This window comes from Lycorma delicatula, chromosome 5 (genome assembly GCF_047948215.1).
Source record: "Lycorma delicatula isolate Av1 chromosome 5, ASM4794821v1, whole genome shotgun sequence".
NCBI classification, from domain to species: Eukaryota; Metazoa; Arthropoda; class Insecta; order Hemiptera; family Fulgoridae; genus Lycorma; species Lycorma delicatula.
The window spans coordinates 177,602,667-177,629,290 of NC_134459.1; the positions used below are offsets into that span (position 1 = coordinate 177,602,667).

Genomic DNA, 26,624 nt, shown 5'->3' on the forward strand with positions numbered 1-26,624 from the left:
GAATATCTAACTCCATCTTAACATTCAGCTTAATATTATCTTCCTTATCGTAGACTGACAGTGTCCATTAATGTCTAAAGAGAAAGACAGAATTGAGGAGATTATTAAATAAATTGCAAGGTTGATGCTAGAATATAATTTTAATTTATGTTAGCTATCAGATTTATTAATATCAAGTTTTATTTAAAATCCTCTATTTCTAGTTTTTTCGCATTCTCTATTAATTAGTTTTTGTGGAATTTTGGCTTTATATAAATTTTATTTTTTTTATTTGTCAAGACAGAGTGCCTTAAAATGTTGTTTTGTCACTCTTAATTTAACGCTAATCATTCTTAGAAAACTACTAGCACAAACTAATAAAATTATAAACTGAAACAGGTATTGTAATTTAGAAAAAAAAAGTAAGTAAATTGTTGACTTAATTGGCAAGAGCAAGCTCTGCCAATAACAGTAAACAGGGTTCTACATGAGAAGGTGTGTGGTTCATTCCTTACAGCCTGTTTTCACAATACCGAAACATCTCAGGGAAAAATCATCCGGAAGTTGGCTGTATGAAATAAGAATAAATATCAATAGCTGAAGCCATATTTAATAAACCATCTGCAGAAGATCACCAAAGTTAAATGTCTGCATTTTTTCTTGTTCAAGTAGCAGAAAAAATTAAAAATATGAAGGAAAAGTTAAAAGATAATTTTGTGATACCAAATTGTAGTTCAGTATCAGATAGGTTTGAATTCAACCGCTGAGGCATGGCATTTTTCATATGCTACCAAACTTATATTTCATATAAGAAAGTCTTTATATTTCATTGCTAAGAAAGTCTAGACTAGACAAATGAACGTGTATTGAACAGATTTTAGAATTTGTACTCGTGTTATTAAATAGGACATCCGCTAGTGTAAATAAGTATTAATTTATGTTTATTCAGTCGTTTGGTGTGTGCTGACTATTATTTGTGTGACAAAGTTCATATTTTTAATTAAAAAAATAATATGGTCTATACTGACTGCAGTCTCTCCAGATTTTTTTTGGTTCATACCATCTAGTTATTCAGTATTTCACAACCTAAAATCTATAAAATGACGTGTTTTTATTTAGTAAAACTTGATTATTACAAATAATTAAGTTTTTTTTTCAAGAACTACTCTGCATTTTATAATTTCATACCTCATGGTTTTTTCATGGTAGTTTAAAAACAATATTTTTATATGCTAAGATACTGTGTTATGTGCTCTGATAATCAAATGTATACCTGTCTATATGAATATATAATACTTACATAGAAATAAGTAGTAACAATAAATAATGAACAATTTGAAATGTTTTAATTTAATTTTAGGGTAAGAACACAATTTTAGGGTTATCGATGTTGTGGAGGGATACCATCTATGTACCCCCACAAGGTGGGGGAGTGGCAGACTCGCATTCGACTAGATGTTATAGAGCGTATGTGTGCCCGCACCCTACCCGGTTTCACCGTTCCTTTCTACCCAGAGCCAGTTTTGCAATTAAGTATATCACAACTCTGAAGGTGACAAGGCAGGGGGTTAGGAGTCCCACAGCTTCATTGCTGCACAAGCACGAACAGACGGTGGACTCCACTGAAAGCTGTCCCTCAACCCACACCCCCCCAAAATGACTCTTGATGTTACCTCTGTCAGCTACTTCTGGGCTGTTTCTTTTCAGTCTGTTTTAGTTCACTGCTTCAACTAATTAACTATATAGTTTAATCAATAACTAGATAACATAATGACTTACCGACTTTGGCTTTTCTACTCACTTTGGCTAGTATTCACATACTACATCCTGTCTACCTTCCTTTTGGACATTGGTATCACTCACTACTTGCTCAGAGGCTACGGGAGTCCCACCATTTTATCACTAACACCCATCCATGTAAACACAGATGAGGGGCAACTCCACGAGGGGCTGTCTTTCACCCCCTTGCAACATCCGACCTGGCTGCCAGGGCTTTGTTGTGTATTCAACTCACTTGTCTAACTCTCCTTGCTTCATCATTTTCTTTCTGTTGTAACACTTCTGTCTACTACAGGAAAAGACGATGTTTTGCTCTTTCTCTTTCACTGCAGTACGGACACTCTGGACTATCTGCTCTGTGTTGTCTCGCAAACAAGTACGCTCTGAAGGAGCCATGGCCAGTCAGGAACTGTGTGAGCCAGTGATTTAGCTCATCGAATTCCCTCCTGATCCATGGCACAATCTCGCATATTTAATCGTCTCGTCCATTCATTTTTATGTGAAACAGTCCACATTATCTGCCACTCCTAGCTCACAATGTGCCTCCTCTTTACTCGTACCTTCGACTACTTTCACCCAGGAATCAGCCATGAGCGGTGTTTTCGCTGCAGCGGAAACACCTCGGTGACCATGAATTCTCAGAGCTATCCTCAAATCTCTGTACCATACTAGTACACCATACAGTAAAATGTAATTTACTATGTGGGAATACAATCTCCGTTTAGAGGCCCACACCCCAGTCATAGTTCTCAGCAATCTGTTCAGGCTTTGGACGACTTGTTTGGCTTTTACCCAAACTTCCTGGACATGAAACGTGAAAGACCTCCTGTGGCCCAACCATAACCTGAGGTATTTTGCAGTCTTAACTGCCTGGATTGTGCCTGAAGAATACTTAGCGTAGCATTTCATCACCATAAAGCTTCTTTAACGAGTATTTTAAAAAGACAGCCAGCCAGTAATGATGTTAAGGACTTTAGATAAAGGATTTTTTTTTTAATAGCCTCTAGGTACATATACAAAAATAGCATATTCTACAAAATAATTAACTTAAACATAATTAACATTTAGGAGTGTCTAGGAGACAAGATTAATCTCTAGGCTCTTTCAAGCATCATTTTTCTCCATAATCTAATAATATATTTTGTTGGCTGTTTAAAAATTATTGCTTTATGGGTATATATTTTTCTTTTATAATTTGGGTATATATTTTCCTTTCGTAATATTTAACTTCTATACCACTTGAGTACGGGTTGGTGTTGAAAAGCTAATAAAAGGTATAACATATTAAGATGTTACCAAAACATGTTATGAACTGTTTTCAAGGAATACAATTTCTGCATTTACAAAGTATTTAGCTACACCTTTTTTTTTTATCATATTCTAGTAATTTTATTCATTATATTTTACTAGCTTTTATACACTTCATTTTTTCAACATTTCATTTCAGCATATATCATACTTATTATTCTTCACTTACTTGCTTACAACTTATTTTTACTAAAAACTAGTTGAAATAAAATTTTTTTGAAGCAATTACAGTTCAGCATTGTCATAAAAATTTGGTTTGGTGTTCTAGTTATTCCCCTGTTTCTTCCAAAACCTTTCCGTCTCTTTAATAACACCTATGTTTCTTAAAATCATCAAAATGTGTTTTTTTTTTTTGTTTTGACTTTCTTTGAATAAATATGTTCTTTTGTGTTCACTTTTCTGTATTATATTTTCATTGCAACCACTCTGTCTTCCTCTCATTTCCCCACTATCAATTTTTCACTTCCATTTAATCGCATGGTCTAAGTGAAGGATATAAACAACGAGCATTCCTTGTCTCAGGGTTATATGCTTACAAATTAAAAAAACATTTCTGATAGTTGGGAGGGTTAATTTTATAAAAATAAACCATCTGGTAATTTGATTATATACTTATACATTGGATAAGTAAATATTTCATTAAGTCAAATTAAGATTTTTCGTTTTTGTTAAAAACACAACTGTTAAAATATATTATGTAAAACAGTAATAAGTTGAACAAAAAATGACTGTTGAGAAATTATCACATTACCTAAAGCTTATAAAGAAATTTTTGTTGTAAAAACTACTTTACTTTTATTTTTGTAGAAAATATAGAAATAAATTTAAATTTGGAACTAGTCATTAAAACTTGGAGGTAAATACAATATTACATGTGGTGTTCATCAGTCATTTTTGAATTAAAATTGTAATACGCTCACAGAACTGTTGTACTTATTCAGTTTTGAAGTTTACTTTATTATTTTTTTTATCTCTTCCTCAATCCTTATATAGGTAACACATGTTCTTAAATTTTATTTAAGAATATGTACAAATTTAACTGTAAAAGTAGTTAGCTAATTTTTTTTTCTGTTATATAAAACTCTATGTAGATTTACAATCTTACCACGATGAAGTAACTAAATTAGATGATGTGATGAATAAAATAAAGTCAGTCCCTTGCTGAGAATTGAAACAAAATATGAAGAAAAAAGTTTTTTTTACTAAATTTGTATTAAAAAAAATTTGTGACTTTAAGTTTGAGTTAAAACACAGTTTAATAATAACAGAAATACTGCCATCATAATCTTGCAGGTAGTACTGGAATTATTCATCACATTAAAGAAAATAATAAAATACGTACGTTTTATATTTCAGTATTTGTTCAAACATCACCAAAATAATTTATATACATTGAACGAATTCAAGTTAAAGAATAAGCAGAAAATTCTCTCGATTGTCAAATTGCTTTTTAGTTTTAACACTATAATATGCACACCAACATGTCAGAATTTTAATTTTAAATGTTTGGAAATATTAATTTGCAATATAACATTTCCTTATGTGAATTCTGGTGCTAGTTATGTAGCACTACATAAATTACTGATACATTAATGTTTATTAAAGATTGTTTAAAAAATAGTTTATATCTGTTACCATGGAAATTCTTATTTTCATAAATAATATGATAAGGTTGACAGTTGGGACTTGCTTTGCTTGCCTGACTGTCTAGCCATTAAACCTGGACCTTTAGGACCCATGTTGGTCCAGGTGAGTCCTGGGGCCTCCAGGGGTCATATGGCTGAACCCAGGGCCACAGATTCATTTTTGCCATTCCTGTCTGACCAGGGGCTCTGCCCTCAGACCCCCCTGCATTGTTTGTTACTCTCAGTATTGTGAGAATAATACTATAAGTATTCAGGTTTTATAGAAACCTGAAAAAGAAATAAACAGACATAATAATATTAACTATGGTACACAGACTTTTGGTGAGAAAAACTCCATAACCTGTTTCTGTTGTCAAAATGACAGGAATTTAATAATGAAGTAAAAGGATTAATTTTTTTCTCTTTTATGAATATCTTTAATTCACAACTTCACCCGTGGGAGCTAGGGCCTCAACTATGTCTTAAAACCTTCCCGGGGATAACACAAATGTATCCTGCAAATTTGAAAGGGATTGATCAGTTGGTTCTCATGTGAGGCTGTTGCAAATAAACAGACAAACTTGCAGAATTAAATGTAAGATTCATCGTTACAATTTTTGATAAAGGATAAAAAATGTCGGTTTGAAAATTTGAAATTCATGGAAACTGTTTTCTTTTGTGTTTAGTACATACGATCGGTGCTCTTTTCTTACAGCTATGTTACTTTTATAAGTAATATGTTCTTATTTACTTTAAAAGGAATAAATTAAAAATTACTTGTACATATAATTTTTTTTTTGTACTTATAATCAAATTGTTCCAATATGAATACATTTTCTTTTATCAGCTTTTAAATGCTAATCTGTTACTCCATCAGTGAAATTATTTATCACAATCTTCCTTTTCAAAATATATTCTTATTGATACTGATTTCTATACTCATTTCTACACAAGTTGGTTGTTTGCTGAATATTGTTCATAAAATCCGAATCTATAACGCACTAAAAAATATTTAATTTTTAAAAGTCTCAAGTAGTATTTTTTATTCATAATATGAAAACTAAACTTTTATTAAACAATAATAGATTGATGGTATCAGTATACCCGATAAGTGCTTCAAGGTTTCACATTACAGAGCTCATCAAGACGTCTTTCTGAAATTAAAATAATACCATCTAATTAAAACTATTCATTGATGTTCCTCACTATTTTATTGATATGTAGCACTTTACAGGTAATTTTTCTACAATTATTATATATTAATATTTTTATTTTTCTTTCACTGCACAGGATGAGCACACGATATTGAGATCATGGGCTGTGAAAGATTTTGCACCTTGTGTGCCACAGTATGTTCAGATCTTCCGTCCCGAGAATAAACTACATGTTAAATTTGCTGAGCACATTGTATGTGAAGATGAATTGAAGTATGCCTTGCTAGCAAACAACTGCACATGTCCTGGTGCCTCTCCCTTGTTACACTTTTATTACATACCTCAAGAGGACAGTAAGTTCATTTTTTTTTCAGTTATTTTATTTGTAAATAATATTTAAAGAATAATGCTGAATTACTAAAAACTGAATTCTCATTCCAGTGAGGAAAAATTAATTCATAAAACTAATAGTATTTTTGAATCATTTTAGTCTAATTTTGTCAACAACTGCTTTGTATTATCAGTTAATAATATTATACTTTTAATATTTTATTATTTTTTTAATGTTTACTGAAATATTTGTATTACTAATATTTATTTATGAATCCACAATGTGTAGAGTTCCAGTTGATTGACTAACTGATACTCTTTAAATCTATAAAAATGACTGAGGTCATGATATTTTGTAAACCAATAATTTTAAATATGTGTTATTGGTTTCAATGATACACATGAGATAATTAATTTACTCTGCTAAATATAGCATAATTTTTGCTCATTAAAGCATAGTTTTTAGATGGAAACTGTAGAATACAACAAAATAGTTAGTATATTCAACCACTTTTTTTATTAACTCAATAATGGATCCACTACATATAACTCAGTTAATTTATAAAAGTGAAACAGATATTCATCAAAATGTTTGAAAAGACAGTCAACAAAATATATGTAAAAAGTAAGATTTTTTTTTAAAGAAGTTATGTCTGTCTAACTGTATTGATATAGTGTGACATATTCCATTTAGATCAGAAATTCAAGTCAAAAGATTAAATTTCTGGTTCTATATTTCTCACAGCTATTTTTAATGCTGATATTAAAATTATTTAAAACCATTGCCTTTAAACTACGACACAAAGAACATGGTGGTATTCTGGATGATAATGTTACAGTAATTGATAAGTTGCTTACATTTATGAAAGCTGTAAGTAGTTATTTAAACTTAGTACATTTTTCATTGTTTGTTCTCAATTTCATTGTGATCTCTATACTACCACAAGAATTTACTTTCAGTGAACACATACTCTTATGTTTTATCATACATACAGAACATATTAAAGCAATTTCCTTCCCTTTTTTTCAAAAGTAGGAACCTTGAATAATGTTGCATCTATTCAGAAACAAGAGGAAGGCCAAAATTTTAAAATCGCATAAAAAACAGTATTTTTGTCCAGTATTTTTTGTAGATATGGCATCGGTCAGAATAATATAAATTAACAATTGTAGAAAAAAATAGGAGACTTACTTTATATACGATCTGCACATACTTTATTTTTGGCACAGTTTTTTTTTATTACAGCTTTTCTTCCTTTTTTTTATGCGATTGATTTTTTACACTAATCTAGAGCTTTTTACAAAACTGCCCAAAAAGGAATGTATTTAGGGTGTATGTATATGTATGTATGTACATTTGCTCCACCATACCAGCTCATTGGCTAAACCAGTTGAGATATATGACCCACTGTTGGAATCCTTATGTTACCAGGAGTGACTTAGTGTATAAATAATATTTATATATTATTAAACATATTATGTATATATATATATATATATGTGTGTGTGTGTGTGTTAAATAAATTTAAAAAAAAGTCTGTCAGATGAATGGGTTGTTTTTGAATAACTCACATCTCGCGCTTTATTTTTAATGATTTGGAAATCTTGTATCTCATACGTGTGAATTTGTTGCCTTACTAGTGTTTTTACATGACTGCCCAAAAAAGGAGTGTAATGCATTTAAGGTATATATATGTATGTATATACATACAAATATATATATATTTGTTCCACTGTAGGAGTTCAACTGCTGATGTATATATGTTTAAATAAATTTAACAAAGTAGAAAAAATATACAATATATACAAAATTGTCACCTGCATACTCTTTAATTATCCTATATTGGTAATTATCCTACATTAAAGAGCAATGTTTGTCGGCAATGATTTTTTTTGTCGGTTATGTTTTTTAATTTTTAATATTTACCTCTTGATTCTCCCTTTTGATATCATCTTTACACAACTAATTAGCATAATTTCTTTTGCAGGTCATTTTATCTCATTGTATGTTACTGCTTACAATGTTTTTTTTTATTACTTTATGACCCTTTTTTAGTGCTTCTACAAAGTTAAATTCTTATTAAATTTAAGATAATATACTTTTTATATGTGTTAATAATAAGCTCCATTTTTCCATTTGGAAAAAGTATTATTACAAATCATGTTAAAGAAGATACTATGAATAGTGCATAAACATTCACAAATATATTAATAGATGTGAATATTTCAATCCAAAAATGTATAAACTGAAATGATACACTTAAGAAATTTTTTACGCTAATTTTTTTGTAAAACCACCTTTGACATTTTATACGTATTTAAATATTATTCAGTAAGAATTTTGTAAGAGCAAAATCCACATTGTTAATGGTACTTGATAGACATTATAAGATAATATTGTTCTTCAAAAATACAAATAATTCTTTTTATATTTTAAGAAGCTCGATTCAACAAAAATTAGTCATAAGAATTATTGACTATTTAAAAATGTGATGATTATAAAAACAATATGAATGAAATGAATAGAAGATAAAAATCAAGATAAGTATTGCAGTATTTAACATTCCACTGAGGAAGCAAAATTTAGAAAAAATTAGTCCACAAAAAAGTAATAGAAAATGCATAAAACTAGTTAAATGAAAATGATCGATATCAAAACATAATGAAGCAAAAGAATCTTGCGAGTATTGCATATCCCAAAAATAAACTAAAATATTAAGAATAAGAATAATTATCTGCTGATTTTTATTTACTGTTTAACTCATCTCTATGAGTGGAATGAAGATGATGTCTGTCCTCCAATGAGGAAAGTGTAAATAAAAACAATAAACTATTAAAAGTTTTAACACATTTGGGAAAACCAGGTAGGTTTTAATGCTAATAGTTCTTCGATACTACCTTCTCACCACCATTTTATTATTAATAATAAATAATATGTAACACCTATTATCCTAGTGAACCAGAGGTGTAAAACATTTCAGGTATACTCCACTATATGTATATGGGATCCGGCTACTACGAGCCCCAAATTGACAAGATGGATGTGATGCAAAGAGACTTCTATAGTACACAAATTAGCTTATTACCTTTCCTCTCTCCCCTGATTACTACACGGTATCTATATGCAAGTATCTCTGATAATATTCAGTTAATTCAGATAAAATGAAAAGAGCTATTATTAAATGGCATTTCTAAGGAGATTTCAACAGTTACAGGAAATCTTCTGTACTTATTGAATTAATTCTCAGTAAAATTAAGAAAAATTACCAAAATTAGATATTTTATTTTACAGTTAATATTTTTATTTTCTATATTCATTCTGTGAAATTTTGAAAAAAATTTATCATAGTTTCTTAAAAATCCTGACCCAAAAGCTTTGACTGGGAATCCCAAACCATTGGAATGTGGACAATCAATCATTAGTTGACTTTAAAATCGGTCTTGGGTTCAATTCATAGCAAGGATGTGACATTTTTTCAGGTACTGTCTCATTCATATAATCCTCCTCACTAAAATACATTCCAATTTGGTTAACAATGTCATATTTTATTAAAAATAAATTGTTTTAAGCATAATAAATTTTATTTCAGGTATTTATTGATTTAACAAAACTTGTAGATACTACTTTCTCTGGGTTTGTATGTTTAATTGTACTTATTTCAGAGAGGGTCAGACATCTTCTGAAGAATGTCATAGACTATATGGAAGATGTTCTGGGAATGAAATAAACCGCATTCAGTTACAAGATTCCAGATTTTTTGGTGAATATGAAGGAAAAAGTTTTACGTACGCTAGCTTCCATTCGCGTAGAAAGTAAGTTTATTATATTTAAATTGAATGATCTTTACTTCCTGGCGTGGCAATTAATCAAAAAATGGGACATGAACCAAGGACACCAAAAAAGCAAAAAAAAAGATGGGGGTAATGTTAGTACTTATGTACTTGCATTGGCGTGTTTGAAGCTTAATAACGTGACTGGATGAACCGATTTTGATGAAATTTTATACAGACATTCGTGTATATGGGGCAATTTGTTGGTAAAATTTTGGGATCAATATCTCCAGGAGAAGGGGTTGGGAGATTTTGGGGGGTCAATATTTTCAAAATTTTGTTAACATTATCGCACTTTATATTAAGCTTATATGCAGGCATTACATGCCTGCATCTTAACCATCTTTTTTAAAAAAATTGTCCCAAAATTAAAAAATATTTTGTTCAAAAATTAAAAAAATATATTTTTATTTATTGCATGTTTTTAATCAAATTTTTTAAAACTTTTCCTGGGTATAGTGATAGTGCAAGTAATAAAAAAAAAAAATACTTTAAGGGTAATATTAAGGGGCAAGCCAATCAAAGTTAAAAATATTAATTTTTTGAAACTTTTTGGGGTTTATTTCAAATTTTAATACTATTAAGTGATAAAATTTTAGTGGTAATATTACAATAAAATTTCATCGTAATTCATCCTCCCCTCCATAAAAAGAATCTTAGGTAATTTTTTATTGGTTGTCCACTTTTTAGTGGAATTTTTTCTGTTTTCTTCCATTTAACATAGTAAATGTATAAAATCAAAAAAAATTTCTTGTAAGATCATTTTGGAGGGGAGCAGAAAAAGTAAAAAATACAGATTTTTTGAAGTCCTTTTTGGTTTATTTAAACATAATTTTAAAAATTCATCATAAAAGAAATCTTAAGTATCAAAAAAGAAATTTTAGATTCTTTTTCAGTTATGTATAAATATATGTTATTATTTTTCCACTACATAAGAAGAAGTAACCGATGCCAGGAAAGTATTACAATTTAAAAAAAATTACTTTAGAGTTTTGACTTCTTTCAGTTGATGTATAAACTAGTCATAGTTAACTACAGTGTGCGCTGCGACGCTCCAGGGAGCCGCGGAGCACCCTATTCACAGGGGCACCCTATAATTATTAATTTAATGTTAATAAAGTAAAAAAAAGTAATGAAGATACACAAGTTTTATTTATTTTTATCTGTTACGAGTAGTCATTTTTTTACTTATGGTAGGGCCCGTGGAAAAATTTTAATTGAAAAAGGGCGCTGTGATTCGGAAGAGTTTGGGAACCACTGGTTTACTATTATTTATCAAATTTTATTAATGGATATTATGAATTTGCATCAGTATCATTCCACACGATGAGTAAGCAAAATTTTTTTGTTATTATTAATGATAATTTGTCTGTAGTATGATAACTACTTGTTAAATGCAAAGTGTAAAACTAGATTTAGTAGTTCTGTCCTGTACTTTTTGTGTAAATGTCCTGTACTGTTTTTGTAAATCTCATGCGTATCATATCAAATATTAGGATCTGATATCAAATCAATATTAGTAGTACTGACAGATAAAGTTGCGATTTGTACCGATGAATGCACCCAGATTTCTTGTTTGTGTACGACGTGGTTTTATGAAAGAGTTATAGTACTAGGTGAAAATTATACTGTTCTAAAGTAAATGTATAGAATTATAACATTTGTATGAATAACTTTTAGAAATAAATTAAACACTTATAACATTTTTTATACCGTTTAAACTCTGTTAACTTTTATTTTCCTTTAAATTAAAAATTCTTCAGTTTTCCATTCTGACTAGCAGACAGTTTTTAAAACGCACAAAAAAATAAAAACAGAATTTTCATTTTATTTTTTTTTTTTAAAAGTTTGAAACTATAACAGTAAACATCTTACCTACCATGTAAAAAAATAATTTAATCTATAATTAAACTCTAAAAGATCGATTCTATTTATTTCAAAATTGAAATGTATTTCAGCAACCTTCATATTTCAAAAATGATTATGAAGAATTGAATTCAATATATTACAGAAATTATTCGACTGATTGACTTAAATATAACAATCTTCACTGGAATGAAGATGATTTTACTTTGGATTTTTTATATTCTTAAAATTAAACATTTTTTACCCCCAGAAATGTTATTACCTATAGAAACAAAATTCCGTATTACAGGAAGATTAGGAAAAATATTTACCTACATTTTGAGGTAGATTTCAAAAGAAAGCTACCTATTGTAATGGGTACCATGATTCGCCTTCCGTAAAATTACAACATTTTTTATATATATTTCACTTTCTTGTGGACACGATAACAGCCGTAATTTTGCGACAATCACTTTCAAATTTATACGTAAAATATAACGACCCAAAATCTCGGTCGAGTTCATTAATGAGCAAAATCGGACCATTGGAGAGGAAATGGGGAGCTTTTTCGAATAAACAAAGTATAGCTATAACTTTCTTATTAAGTGAAATATCGAATTGTTTAAAATTGTTTAAGGGCCTAAAACTTATCTAAGTTAAGTTTTTTGATATCACCATTGAGATCAACCATTGGCTCAGGGGAGGGGGGGTAAAAAATGGGGTTTCGAAGAAAAAATAGATCATACCTCCCTTTATAGGTACAATATCGAATCGGTTTAAAGTGGTCGTTTGTTCTTTAAACATTATCTACAACTTTTGTCTTAAACAACTTTTGATATAACCAACCCTTACGGTAGGGGACGACCAAATGTTTGCTGAAATTGTAAGAAGATGGTGCTTGTCGTATGCTAAACATGTAGTATTGAGTAAACAACCAATTTCGTATTGAGTAAAATTGAAGTTTTTCTTAACTTTAAACTGGAACGCTTTTTTATCCCCTACTTAGCACCGGTGAAATCTACCTCCGTCTTCTGGCGTGCCGAAAGGTATTTTTTTTATTGTTATGTAAATAACTACCAGTACAGTCTGCTAATTTGTATCTCCAACACACTTATTCACATGTACATAACTAAGGAGAATGCGAAGAAAAAATTACGTGTTGTATATCTAAGATTCGTATTGTAGAATTTCTAATTGAAATTAAGCGACGATGGATAACTTCTTTACATTATTTATCTCAATCTACCGATATTCACGGCAGTCCTTTATTTTTAATATCGTCATCAACGGTAGGGATCGTTTACTATATTGTTTTTAACCGTAATTGTAATTAAGTTACGTGAAACCGAAGTTTATAATAGAGGTGTGATTTTAAAAAGTATCCAATCTTGGCCCATAAAAAAATACTTAACTCATTTAGTTCCGTGATTTGTCCTCTTCAAAGTGTAGGCTCTTTTGATGTAACACGCTTATCTTAAGCAATGTTGCAATTTTTGATTCTTTCCTAAGCTTAAAATTCCACTTATAGAAATAAGATTAAAGACGGATTCATTCATAGGGTTCTCTCATTCGGGCAAATCCTGTCAGTACTGGCTCTCCGCCAGTACCGCCATGTCATTAGCAAAACTTCCCCCGATCTTTATTCCTCTTTTCCCATTCAGGCAGCGTTTAATTATTTTTTTCAGATATGTTTTAAACAGTGTTGGTGACGTGCATCATCCCTACCTAATTTCCCTTCCAATCCCTGTTCTTCCTAAATTAATTATTATTTGAAATAATTTTTAAAATATTATAAATACAACTGTCAATAGAATAACTTTATAATTTTCAAAATTTTACCATTTTCAGTTCTAATGTTATCAAATGTGGGAATTATACTTCCCGGAGCCCACTGGAGTTCCCAGGCAATAATAAAATAATATTTTTAAATAAGTGGGAAGTATACTTCCCAGAGCCTGTTAAAGGGTTGTATAAAAAAAAATTAGCAATTACTCCTGTCTGAAGTCTATTTTTTGTCACACCCGAAATCACCATAGGAGGCAACTCAAACATTTTAAATAAAAAGGGTAAAATTGTGACAATTTTAAAAGACATAAAAAAGAAAACATTTGATGTAAAATACTTCAGACTACAACTATGACCAAAATGGCTACTGTTTAGTATATTTCATTGAAGTGACCAACAATAAATCCCCTTCCTCTCAAGTAGTATAGCATTTTTCTGTTTTCTACGATTCTCCTAAATACTTCATTTGTTGCCGTCTAACATTTTTCATTGTGTGCCACATCCACATCTCAAAAGTCTCAATTTCTTAAAAGTCTTTAATTTCTACTGTGCAAGTCAATCTTTAAATCTCTTTCCTTTAAGTGGAATTTAAGGTTAGGAAAGAGTCAAAAATCGCAGGAAACATCCGGTGAGTAAGAAGCCTGCTGAAGTCGATCGATCGTATGTTTTACTATGAATCTCTGGATAAGTAGTGATGTATGGTCTGAAACATTGTCATGATTCTCAAGGACAAACTACAAATTGGCAATAAAAACTACTACATAACTTTTCTTTGTAGTCTAAGAGATGTTGTTCGAAGCAAGAGATCTCAGCTTTTGGAAAATTCATCATAATTTATCCAGAAATTATTGGCAAAATATGGGATCAAACCAACTTCACCGGACTTTGCTTCCTGCGATTTTTTACTCTTTTCTGTGCTAACAATTCCCCATAAAGGAAAGACATTTGAAGAAATAATGTTACCTGTATCAAACAATATATATATATATATATATATATATATATATATACACAAAATTCTGTCATCAGAATTCAGTAACAGTTAAAAAAAATGATACTGTTTTTAGATAATCTTAGGAATGGATATAATATTTACAAAATTAGGATAATTCGGAGTTAGTCCTTTCTCTTAAGACAGTTACGGTTAGACTAATTCCTTGCACTTGACAAGTGCGAAGTGATTCTTAGTGAATCGACGTAGTCTCTGCGGGTAGGATCGGGTTTCTAAAGATTTTTTTTTTCTGAACATAGTAGACCCAAATGAAAATTTAGATGCTTCTTTTTTACTGACTTTTCGAAGAAATGTACGGTATAACAGTCGGTCGCACGGTGATATTGGAGGATGAAATTGATTTTTTTTTTACGTTGTATGGTATGAGGATTACGAAAATACCATTCAATTAAAGTGCAATTTCCTTATAAGCCTATATATAAAATTTGTGGCTCGAAAATGTACAAAACCATTTCATTGAAATTTAGATATGCTGTGGTAGAGTATCTGTAGTTGTGCATGTGAAAATTTGATGAAGACTAACCGAGTCGTTTTTCAGTTACGCTCAATTTAAGTTCGACAACAGACAACATAACCTCAATTTGTGGTTATGTTGACTTTGTATTGGTGTAATTTCATACAAGTTTATACAGTGAATCATGGTGGTGAGCGAGTTTAAACTTGCTTGATTGGAGGATCTCTTCTCGTTATTTTTAATTAAATTACGATTTTAAACAAATAATATATTTTAATATTATAACGAAAAGTCGGTCTTCCTTTTAAGAATAATTTTAGTATGTATTGATTAAATATGCATTAAGTTATTATTCCTATAATAAGGATAAATAATTATATGTGAAATAAACTATATTGTATACGTACTGTTTTAAAATATATATTAACTACATACTTTTTTTAGTGAACTATAATCTGTAATAAATACCAATAACTATTTTGTTTGTTTTTTTAGGTAAGTTTCGTTTTCTGATTATTATTCACTTCTATTACGTAAGTAACATTTTAAATTAAAATTTTGATTTTATATTTATCGATTTTTAGTTTATGCAAATGCTTGTTTATTGATTTCTAAACAGTATTATAAAAAAAAAAAAATCAAAGTCGTTTTATTTTCTATTGATTTCTTAAAATAGAGGATGTGTTTTCAAGCAGGCATTATTTCACTTCCTCTGTTGTCAACGGATTAACATTCGGAGGAAAAACGTTTCTACAAGCAGGTATTTACTTATGACCTAGTTGCATTTATCTAGAGAAAAAAATCTTCGCATCGTGTAAGAGACGATAAATTGTGCTCTGAGTATAATCCATCGTTAATGCGTTACTAATGGTTTAGGAATAAAGAAAGAACGGTAATTTTTTTAAAATAGACCCCTGAGGGAGATCGGTAGCTGTTATACAAGATGAAACTCATAAGAGACTCTCATCCGAATAAAAAAGCCGGATTACTTATTAGTAATAATAATGATGATTTTAATAGTAGGCGCTTATGAGGTAAAAAAGTGAAATAATATAAAATGTGTTACGGGGGCTATAAGAGTCTGCAATGAAGTCGCAGATCGTGTGCTCTGGTATCTTAAAAATGTCCGCAAAACGAAATTTAGTCCTAGTTCCCTTGGTGAACTCTACTTCAGTTCATACCCCTGATTTTGGGTTAATTTACGGACTCCGGTCTGTTCTACAAGGGAGAGGCGGACAGACCTCCCTTGTTGATGCTCTAGAGAAACCTGTTGCAAGAGATCCATCAAGAAGAACAAATCTTAACTAATAAAAGAAATAAACTTTCTCATTAATTGTTGCAAAAATTGTCCAGGTTTTGAGAATTTTATGACTGGCAAGGATTTTTTTTTTAATTTTAGACCTATATGTTTGACATCGCATTTTTAAACATTCTCTTATGGCCATGCATCTCTCAGCCAACCTTGAAGCAAACGCTGATGTCCATTTTGATGGAGGTGTGGCTACTGGTCTCACCACAACTTTTTATTTAGTCATTTGGCAACAAAACAGGGGCAGTATGTTTATGTTGTTTTTGTGCGTGAAATAACTCGTCTAGACATTTTTAATCATTTTATCTCTATTCGTTTTCTGTCTCATACTTTAGCAATGGCAAAAGGAAATGTGTATTTAATGTTAACCTGCAACAGGAATACAAATTTTTAAAATTGTGTAATGACCGTAACAATGAACGTATTTATTGCACGCAATGTCCCGGAGAATTTTCTGTTTCACATAAAGGAAAGGGTGATATTGAGTACCACGTGAAAACAGCTAAACATAGAAGTGCTACTAATGTTACTGCTTCACTAAACATAAAAGATTTTTTTTAAAGCCAAAGATGGGAATAACAGTAACAGTGATCTGAATGTGCTGCTAAAAAAGCTACATTTTCATACCACACTGCTAGATATAAACTCAGTTTCAAAACATGACTGCACAACTAAACTGGTTAAAAAGTTATGTGACCCAAAATTTTCATGTGTTAGAATCACAACCAAGGCAATTATTGTTAACCTTATTTTGCCATTTGCATTTGATGTGTTGCGTTCTATGGAAAAAAAAAGTTGTACCAGTAACAATGGAGCTCAAACAGAAGTGAAGTAAAACACATTCCAATTGCTGTAAGATATTTGAGTCTGGAGGAGGGAATTCAAGTTAAACTTTTAAATTTCATTGAAATGTCAGTTTAAACTGCTCAAATTTTGACTCAGTGTATTTTGCAGTGTGTGAAAAATTACAAACTTGAAGAAAAGTTGGTTTGTTGTACTGCTGATAATACTAACAATAATTTTGGTGGTGTGATGAGAAAGGGGAATGAAAATGTGTTCAGAAAATTTCAAAGTGATTTAGATAGACCTATTTTAGGTATTGTTTGTCCAGCCCACATTGTACACAGTTCAGTACAATTGGCATGTGATTCTCTACCCCTGGATATAGAGGTTATTGTAATAAAAATTTATAAATATTTTCACATGTATACTGAAAGATTAAACTTAAAGATTTCTGTATATTTATGGAAACAGATTACAAAAATGTATTACTTTATAGCAGCACAATGTTCCTTAATCTGTTACCTTCAATAGAAAGAATTATTTTGTTTTTTATGGTCTAAAATCATACTTCTCTTGTGACAAATGCACAAAATTAATGTTTGATTTTTTTGAAAATCTGAAAAATGAACTTTTTTGAAATTTTTCTATGGTACTCTACAGTTATTTAATAATGCAGTTCAGAAATCTGAAGCTAATTCTGTCACAGCAACAGAAGCATTTCAGACATATTCTTAATTAATTTATCAACTTCAGGAAAGAAAAACCCACAAATTTATACTTTTGTCAAACAATTGCTATGGACTCAAAGAAAATAATGATGTTCAGGAACAAAAATTCTTCTCAAGCGTAGACAATTTTTATAATTCTAGTATCCAATACTAAGAGTTGTGAAGAACCAGTTTTGATAAAGTTAGTAAGTTTCAGTGGATAAAATCTACGAAATGAAATTGCCTGGTCTGATCTAGAAGAAAGTGCACAAGTTGTTAATGAAATTATAAAAGTAAAAAGTATAAATTATTTGATTGAACGTACATTGTTGAACCAGGAAATTCAAAACCAAAGGGTAGGTTGTGGTTCAAGTTCTGAAAAAGTACCAGATACTATTGAAGAGAAGTGGAATGCAATTTTTAAGGCGGACTTAATGTTGCAATATTTCTAAAATGGTTGATTTTGCAATGTCTTTGCCTGGGACATCTGCTCTAGTTGAGAGTTTTTTCAATTATGGGAAGCATTTGGTTTGCAGAAAGGGGTCAACTTTCAGTATCTGCTGTTAAACATCTGCTAAATGTTAAAAATTAATTCAGAACTTACTTGTTATGAATTTTATGTTGTAATTAAAACAAACAAACCATTTCTGAAAAAGGTCATATCTAATGACAAATAAACTGAATAGATAGTTTAATGTTTCACTAAACTGTTAAGACTTAATTTCAAAAATATATCCCGAGTTGGACCCAGAAAAATATGATAAGCCTATTTATTTAACTTTATTTAAATTATCAGATTTAGTTTAAATAAGTTTTAATTTTTTCCATTTTCCCTAATCTAATATACATACCACATCTTATATGGTTAAAGGAATAATAAAAGCCTTCCAAAGTGAGGTTTTCTTTATCTTTGATGTCAATATATCGAATTGAATGCAGCCGATCAGCCAACCTGGAAAAGTGCTTTGATGTTATTTGTTTTATCAACCACTTGGTTTAGAATTCTGATTACCATGACTGTTCTTCACAATCATAATTAGCTATTCTTCAGGAAAATCTATGACATATTACTTTAAAGCTTCTTTTTCTGTATTCACTAAGCTCAGGAATCTACATTATTTACCATTTGTTTGGATACATTTCCACACCACAATAGAAATAAGATTTCATGTTGTAGCATCCATGGCGCGTTGAGATTTTTTTTTGTTAAAGAGTGAAATCTCTCCCCCGGAGGCCTACTATAAAACACTCAAAACTGTTGTCGACAGGGATCGACATTATGGAAATTTACTAGAAATTCCCATAGGGAGTGGAAAAGGGTAGTTTTTCAACCAATCTGCAATTCGATCCCTTACACAGTTGTTTTAATTATACCAGGCAACAGAGTATTATTTAATAAGTCCTATTTTATAAAAAAAAACCTTTGAGACCGACAAATAAATCGCGTAATAGCAATGTAAGACCACGGTCTTTTAATGCTGCGGTCAAATGAAAATCAGTAACTGTAGTACATGAACAACAGAATGTTGCTCTTTAAAGACCGTTCAGTTGAGACTTATCCTTCGCCAATATTCGTCGACGACGACCTATTAGAAAACGCACATCGAAATCGTACGTAAATCGATTCACCGCACTCTCTGCGAGTGGTCAGTGTTACACCAGCCCTTACACCCACTACCATAACGGGTACAGACTCAGTATTTAGGTTACCCATAAAAAGTGCCCAATCCATTCTACCTAGACCTGATGAAGCATTATCATAGCAAACCCATTTCATTAGTAGATCTGATTTTACCTAACCATTTACTGTCCTGTCATTTCAACACTCAACATTTCCTTGCCTAACATTTACTTGCCTAGTATTTTGTGGCCTAGTATTTCCTCACATAATTATGACATCGTAGTCATTGAATTGAACATTTGATCAGCATAAGGATTCATACGTTTCTATATGGTTTTGCTAATAGGTAGTTGTTGTCGAATAGAGGTGAAGGAATACGTCTCACTCAAAGGTCTTATTATTAAGTCTTTCATGCTTCAACAACTTTACGATGTTGTTAAATGTATTTGTAGGATTTAATGCTTTTCCCCTGATATCCGGCATCATTAAATGAGCGCCGGTTATCTTGAGTACTTTCCTTGGTTGTCCTCAAATCGCTGTTATACGATTTATCTGTTGATCTCAAGCCTGGATTTTTATAAAACAGCAATTGTAACAAAAGAGTATGAGATAAAATTTGCTCCCATCGTCGAATATCGTATACCATATTAGCTTTCTCAAACTTTATAAACCGTACAATCCATAGATTGTACAATCAGTAGAAGTAAATTGTATTTTTACTCCAATATATAAAATGTCATATTACAATTACTTATAAATTACAATAAGTTACGCAATATGTTTTTGGTTTTATAAATCTTATAACAACAAATTGTCGAATCGGGTATTTAATCTTCATAAGCATTTTTTAAATACCCTCCTTTATATGGTTTCACAGCTTCCTCGATAATAGTTAGGATTTTAAATGCAACATTTTCGTTGCCACAACTTGGACAACCAAGTTATTACGTACTAACTAATAGTACTAAACAAATAGTATTAAAACAAATACTATTAGTACTATTAATACTATTAGTACTAACTAATAGTATTAAAACAAATTGAAACTAAAGTATTAACCTAATAGAATATTAATAATAATAAAATCTGAACAATTAGAATGATAGACTCATGAAACAAGTAAGAAGAGTGGAATGAGAACAAAGGTGTGCGGGAATCCTATCGAAAGCTTTTAGAAATGCACAAAAATTTACAGGATCGGTGGGAGAGTAAAGTGGAAGGACGCTGCAATATAGGTTGATGAAGACTAACATTAAGAAAATAAGAGAATTTTTACTTAAATTATGACCGTTAACATAAAAAAATCTGATATGGTCACCACATGACTTCCTTGTACGCCTATTAAATTACATTACGCATTTTTTTTTTAGTAAAAAGTACATAAAATTTTATTTCATTAATAACTTCTGATACTTTTCATTTTTTTTAATATTATTATTGAATATTATTTATCGTAATTTCTTTTTTACAATCAGGTAAATAATTATTAATAAATCAATATATTTAAGTTAAAAAAAAAGGAGATGAAGTCGGATTTGAACCGATGTGCCCTTGTAAGATTCAAGTCTTAAAAATACGATAAGTTTATTTAAAAGAAACATAAAAGTAAAAATAATTTAAAAAAACTAGGTGGGAGAGTAAAGTGGAAGGGTGCTGCAATATAGGTTGATGAAGACTAACATTAAGAAAATATTCCAGAAAGGTCTGAAAAAATAATAACCTGAGAAAATGTTTGCCATCAGAATGGAGACACCAGGCGCAAAGAATATTGATGGCTTCTTAGAGGACAACTAAAGGCTGAAATCCAAGCCCTAATTGAAATGGACGTATTAACCTAATAGAAAGTAATATTAATTATAATAAAATTTGAAGTCTTAGAACGATACACTGATGAAACAAGTAAGAAGAGTGGAATGAGAACAAAGGTGTGCGGGAATCCTATCGAAAGCTTTTAGATATGCACAAAAATTTACAGGATCGGTGGGAGAGTAAAGTGGAAGGCCGCTGCAATATAGGTTGATTAAGACTAACATTAAGAAAATATTCCAGAAAGGTTTGAAAAATAACGTGAGAAAAGTTTTGCCATCAGAATGGAGACACCAGGCGCACAGAATATTGATGGCTTCTTAGAGGACTATATGCTGGAGTAAGTAGCAGCAACGAACAAGTAAAATGTATGAATGTTAAGGTATGGTAGGTAGTTGTGAATGTTAAGTGTACTGAATTTGAATGTTAATTTTGTAAATGTAATTGTACTGTGGGATTAAATAATAATAATAATAACGTGTAACAGTGCACACCAGTAGGAAGTTTGTAAATAGTTGTGAATGTTAAGTGTACTGAATTTGAATGTTAATTTTGTGAATATAATTGTACTGTGATTAATTTAACGTATGAATGTTAATTTAAAAATGTATGAATGTTAATGGTAGTTGTGAATGTTAAGTGTACTGAATTTGAATGTTAATTTTGTAAATGTAATTGTACTGTGGGATTAAATAATAATAATAACGTGTAACAGTGCACACCAGTAGGAAGTTTGTAAATAGTTGTGAATGTTAAGTGTACTGAATTTGAATGTTAATTTTGTAAATGTAATTGTACTGTGATTAATTTAACGTTATGAATGTTAATTTTAAAATGTATGATGTTAATGGTAGTTGTGAATGTTAAGTGTACTGAATTTGAATGTTAATTTTGTAAATGTAATTGTACTGTGGGATTAAATAATAATAATAACGTGTAACAGTGCACACCAGTAGGAAGTTTGTAAATAGTTGTGAATGTTAAGTGTACTGAATTTGAATGTTAATTTTGTAAATGTAATTGTACTGTGATTAATTTAACGTTATGAATGTTAATTTTAAAATGTATGATGTTAATGGTAGTTGTGAATGTTAAGTGTACTGAATTTGAATGTTAATTTTGTAAATGTAATTGTTAAATTTGTTTGTGCGATTAAATAATAATAATTAATAATAATAATAATAATAATAATAATAATAATAATGTGTGTAACAGTGCACCCTAGTAGGAAGTTTGAAAATACCTCATTCATGACATGCTCATCCTGTCATTTAAAAAAATACACCTTCCTCGATGATTGTGTTCAGATGAACACAATGATTGTATTATCATCACCTGGATGATAACACAATTGCAGATAGGTTGAAAAACGTTCGACAGTATGGGTGCACTGCAGGTAAAGAATAAAGAAATATATCTCTATATTTAAAAAAAAAAACTAGTACAAGAAAATTTTATATATAATTAGTGATTAGTAATTTATATACATGGTGAAATAATTTTCAATAGTTACTAATGATTGACAAGGGTATTTATACTGTAATTTTGGTAATGAGCGGCCTTTTGTTATTTAATGGAAATTTTTACTACTACTACTACTGCAACTACATCTACAACTACAACTATTAGTAAATTTATGTTCTAAGTTGCCAAGTTTTTTCGTAGTTTCAATTTTGTCAACTAAGTTCATTTTGTGTTGTAATTCTGTTTCTAAAGCTCTTAGTGTGTCATTTTGGGATATGTTTTCTTGTTCCATAAGATTTATATGGTAAAGGGCTGCAGGCGCCTGGTGTTGGTATAGTAGGAATTCTTTTTGAAGCCGTTGGATGTGTTGGAAATCGAGAGTGGTTTCTTCACGAAGACGTTGGAGTTCATCTAGGAGATCGTCTATCGTTTCTAATTGTTCATTTTTTTTACCTTTTTTTCTAAAGATAATTCTAAAAATGTTAATTATGCAAGACATAACTTATATATATACAATATGACTAATATATATATCGTAAGCTGATTGTATTTACCTTTATCAGAGTTTTCTTAAGGTGCTATCTATAGTGTTTTACAGTTTTTTTTAAATTGTTTTTAGTTTTTCTCATGAAAATTCAGAAAAATCCTAAAGATTAAAATAATCATTATTCTTTAAGATTCCTTTTTCAACGTAAGGGAGAATGAAACAGAGGTAAACATTTTATTTCCAAAGCAAAAAATAATTATACCAATTTATTTAAACCTTTCTAAATAATTTGGAATTTGATGTTTTTATATGAAGATTTATATCAAATTTTTAATATTTCAAGTTAAAAATTTTGATTTTTAAAAAAAAATAGTATGATATTTTTTTCATAGATGAGTACTCAATTTGTATCGTATTGTTAAATTTAAATTGTAAAATATTATACCAGTTTGTCCTTTGCTTCTTCTAGTTAAATAAGAACTATTGTCCCTAAAAAATTATTTTTCTCAATGAAATCACACGTTTTAAGTATACTTTCTATAACTCAGATCAGTTCTGTAGGTATAATAAATTAAGAAAAATCAAGTGGATAGATACTACTAATGTCACTAAACCCTATCTTTCATTCGTTTGGATTTGCTTTTCACGTTTACTGCCAAAAAAAAACGAGCATTCTTCTGAGGAAATCAAAAATTGAAATATTTACAAACGTCATAACTAAATTATTTTTCATCGTAAAGAATAAATTTTTTTTTGTCTACAGTCATTTGACTGATTTGATGCATCTTTCCAAGATTTCCAATCTAGTGCTAGTCGTTTCATTTCGTTATACCCCCTATATTTTACATCCCTAACAATTTGTCTTACATATTCCAAACGTTGCCTGCCTGCACTATGTTTTCCTTCTACCTGTCCCTCCAATATTAAAGCGACTATTCCAGTATGCCTTAATATGTGGCCTATAAGTCTGTCTCTTCTTTTAACTACACTTTTCCAAATTCTTTCTTCATCGATTTGCCGCAATACCTCTTCATTTGTTACTTTATCCACCCATCTGATTTTAAAATTCTCTTATAGCATCACATTTCAAGAGCTTCTAATCTTTACTTCTCAGGTATTCCGATCGTCCAAGTTTCAACTCCAAATAAAGGTACGCTCCAAAAATATACTTTCAAAAATCTATTCCTGACGATTAAATTAATTTTTGATGTAAACAAATTATATTTCTGACTGAAGGCTCGTTTCGCCTGTGCTATTCGGCATTTTATATCGCTCCTGCTTCGTTCATCTTTACTAATTCTACTTCTCAAATAACAAAATTCTTCTACCTCAATAATTTTTTCTTTTCCTATTTTTACATTCAATGGTCCATCTTCTAAAGAATAAATAATAGAACTAAACTGCAGGGAATTTAATAAGTTTTAAAAAAGGTTATAGATATTCTTTTACTAAAATCAGTTACTTTTTATATACATATGCAAAAAATCATCTTTATTCCCATTCACCGCACTTAACGCTTTAACAGATAAGTCTATTAGAAACGTAGAACTTTCTGGAATCCTTTATAAATAATTAAAGATGAACATTGCAAACAAAACTAAATTAATGAATGACCTCTCTTTCCTTATTCTGTATCTATTTTTACAATATTAGAATGAAATCCCAATAATTTATCGATACAAGAATTTAACCCTAGTAAATTTAATAATTAATTTTTTTGTAAAATCATTTTAAAGGAAATTCGTGTGCGTCCTGTTAAAAAAATTAAAATTGCATCCTTTATTCTGGTAAAAGATTTTTGTTTTAAAAAAAGTTTTTTCAAATATATCATTTCCTTATCAGTGTGAAGTGACTAAATTATAAAATTTTATGTGATTTGGTTACGGATTAGGTAAGTTATTTGACTTTTTTATAAGTTAAATATTTTTCAAGTGAAAAGTGAAATTTTTTATTATTTTTTCTGGTTTTGGTGGGTTGTATTGTGATTGGAACGTAGAACTTTCTGGAATCCTTTATAAATAATTAAAGATGAACATTTCAAACAAAACTAAATTAATGAATGACCTCTCTTTCCTTATTCTGTATCTATTTTTACAATATTAGAATGAAATCCCAATAATTTATCGATACAAGAATTTAACCCTAGTAAATTTAATAATTAATTTTTTTGTAAAATCATTTTAAAGGAAATTCGTGTGCGTCCTGTTAAAAAAATTAAAATTGCATCCTTTATTCTGGTAAAAGATTTTCGTTTTAAAAAAAGTTTTTTCAAATATATCATTTCCTTATCAGTGTGAAGTGACTAAATTATAAAATTTTATGTGATTTGGTTACGGATTAGGTAAGTTATTTGACTTTTTTATAAGTTAAATATTTTTCAAGTGAAAAGTGAAATTTTTTATTATTTTTTCTGGTTTTGGTGGGTTGTATTGTGATTGGAATGGATTGTCTTTACAATACAATATAACGGAGTGAATTAAACTTAACATTTTTTAAGTGAATAAGTTATTTTAAGGTTATATATTATATAAGTTACAGTAAAATATTTTAAGTTATACTGACAAGCTTTGGCTTGTCAGTTACGTCATACTCAGACGAAAGTAAACAAGAACTTAGATTTATTTTAGTTTAATAAATCTTCAGTAGTGAAATATTCTAAGTCAAACGAAGTGTTATAGGGGTTCCAGTTTCAGAACTATAACTTTTTCCCTATAGCTCCGATTCCAAAATATCTATCCGAATCATAAAATTGCCTATCCCCAGACCCCCCATCCCCCAATTTTTTTGGGGCCCCCCATTTTGGAACCCCTAAAATGGGGTTCCATCATGTGTGGGTACTTGTTGGAAAAGGAATTGTCTCCAGAGTGTAACTAGCTATAATGCGTCGCCGAGGCTCACTCCCGACGGAAGATATGGCCTCCCAAAGTGGTAGTTTTTCGAAGGCATCCACGTCGAAGAAAGTAGAAGTAAAGGGGCAAAAAGAGCACATCAGGGTTCATCAGAAGAAGAGGAACCTTCGCCTGGAAGTTTGGGGAGCCTGACCTATCAGTTGGGATTGGTCATGATCTCCCTTAAGCAACATATGGGAGCCCGGGTATCCAAGTATATTAACGAACATGAGCAGGAATTGAAAAAAATATATACTTGGGGTTGAAATCGTTGATAGAAATGTCTCGCCCATTGGCGTCAGCCACTCAGGCTACACAGACAGACACAGTGGCTATGGAGGTGGACATGGAGGCAGTATTGTCTGGAGATTTGTCAGACATGAAATTAATAGAACTCTTACCGAGGAAATGGCCAAATACATTGCGAGAAAGAATTTTAAACATCACAGAAGTTCCT

At 30.3% G+C, this 26,624-nt stretch overlaps 1 pseudogene; it reads left to right on the forward strand.

Annotated features, from left to right (window-relative positions):
- Positions 1–26,624, forward strand: part of LOC142325807 (potassium channel subfamily T member 2-like) — a 235,472-nt pseudogene that overhangs the window by 170,435 nt on the left and 38,413 nt on the right.